The sequence below is a fragment of the Delphinapterus leucas genome, chromosome 4 (assembly GCF_059928025.1).
Source record: "Delphinapterus leucas isolate spDelLeu-1000000601 "Yukka" chromosome 4, BTC_Dleu_Yukka2, whole genome shotgun sequence".
Classification (NCBI taxonomy): Eukaryota; Metazoa; Chordata; class Mammalia; order Artiodactyla; family Monodontidae; genus Delphinapterus; species Delphinapterus leucas.
Window position 1 is genome coordinate 43,233,962 of NC_143132.1, and position 2,079 is coordinate 43,236,040.

Here is a 2,079-nt window from a genome sequence, read left to right on the forward strand (position 1 = left end):
GACCTAGAATGGCCAACAACTTTGAAAAAGGGTAAAGCTTGACAACGAATACTACCTGATTTTAAGATATTATAAGATTTATAAAGCTACAGTAATGTTTTGATTGGTATTGGCATGAAAATAGATTTATAGGTCAGTAGAAAAGAATAGAGCTGAGAAATAGACTCACTCATATATTGACAATTAAATTTTTACAAAGTTGCAAAGGTAATTCTGTTGAAAAAGGATAGCCTTTTCAAGGAATGGTGTTGCAACAACTGAAAACACATATGCAAAACAATGAATTTCAACCATCTCACACAATTTAACTCAAAATGGATCATCAACCTAGATTGAAAACCTAAAACTGTAAATCTTCAGATGACAACATAAGGGAAAAACCTTTGTGACTCTGTGTTGCAACATCAATAGCATGATCCATAAAAAAACAAATTAATAAGTCAAACTTCATCAAAATTTAAAATTTCTGTTCTTTGAAAGACTGTTAAAAGAATGAAAATACAAGCCAATGACTGGGAGAAAATATTTGCCAGTCACATATCTGATAAAGGAATGATTGCCAGAGTATATTAGGAACTCAAATCTGAATAATAAGATAACAAAAATTCAATTTAAAAGTGGCAAAAGAGACGACTCCTCGCCATCCGGGTTGGTGCTTGCCCTCGCTGTCCTGTTCCTGGCCCCATGGAAAAGACGGAGCTGATCCAGAAGGCCAAGCTGGCCCAGCAGGCCAAGCACTATGATGACATGGTCACCTGCACGAAAGCCGTGACGGAGCAGGGTGCGGAGCTGTCCAACGAGGATGCAGCCTGCTCTCGGTGGCCTGCAAGAACATCGGGAGCCACATGTCCGCCTGGAGGGTCATCTCGAGCATCGAGCAGAAGACCAACACCTCCGACAAGAAGTTGCAGCCGATTAAGGACTATCGGGAGAAAGTGGAGTCCGAACTGAGGTCCATCTGCACCACGGTCCTGGAATTGTTGGATAAGTATTTAATAGCCAATGCAACTAATCCAGAGAGTAAGGTCTTCTATCTGAAGATGAAGGGAGATTACTTCCGGTACCTTGCTGAAGTTGCTTGTGGTGATGATCAGAAACAATAGATAATTCCCAAGGAGCTTACCAAGAGGCTATTGATACAAGCAAGAAAGAGATGCAACCCACACACCCAATACGCCTGGGGCTGACTGTTAACTTTTCTGTATTTTACTATGAGATCCTTAACAACCCAGAACTTGCCTGCACACTGGCTAAAACGGCTTTTGATGAGGCCATTGCAGAACTTGATATACTGAATGAAGACTCATACAAAGACAGCACCCTCATCATGCAGTTGCTTAGAGACAACCTAACATAATGGACATCAGACAGTGCAGGAGAAGAATGTGATGTGGCAGAAGGGGCAGAGAACTAAGTGCATACAGGGTGTCGTCCTTCTTCCCCTCAAGAAACCTTTTTACTCATCTCCATTCCTTATTCCATTTGGGTTTCCTATAGCAAAGAAACACATTCATGTGGATGGAATAACTGTTCATAGTCTTTTCACACTGCAGCTTTGGGAAAACTCCATTCCTTGATTTGTGTTTGTCTTGGCTTTCCTAGTGTGCAGTTACTGCTGTAGAAAAGTATTAATAGCTTCATTTTATAAAAACACAAGTAACTTCCAAACACTTATGTAGAGAACTAAAAATCTATCTGGTATTTAAGTAACCTGAGCCAGTTCTGCATGTGACTGTGTTTTGTATTACTGTGAAAATATGAAAATATAGTTAATTACAATTTAAAGAGTGTTCTACATAACTTCTTGATTTCTACATTCCCTCCCTTACTCTTCTTTGGGGATTTTCTTTCAGTAAGCAACTTTTCCATCCTCTTAATATATTCCTTTTTGGTAGGAATCCAGAAGTATTAGATTGAATGGAAAAACACTTGACATTTTGAGGCTGGGGGTCACAAATTAAAATGCCTCCTGTATCATATATGATGCAGGTCTTGTGTATCTGTGACAACAGGGAGTTTCCTCATTCACTCTTCATTTGCTGCTGTTTAAGTTGACCACTTCCCTTCCCAATAAAAATT

At 39.5% G+C, this 2,079-nt stretch overlaps 1 pseudogene; it reads left to right on the plus strand.

Annotated features, from left to right (window-relative positions):
- Nucleotides 1–580: 580 nt before the first annotated feature.
- Nucleotides 581–1,429, plus strand: LOC111175270 (14-3-3 protein theta pseudogene; annotated as a pseudogene).
- Nucleotides 1,430–2,079: the final 650 nt, after the last annotated feature.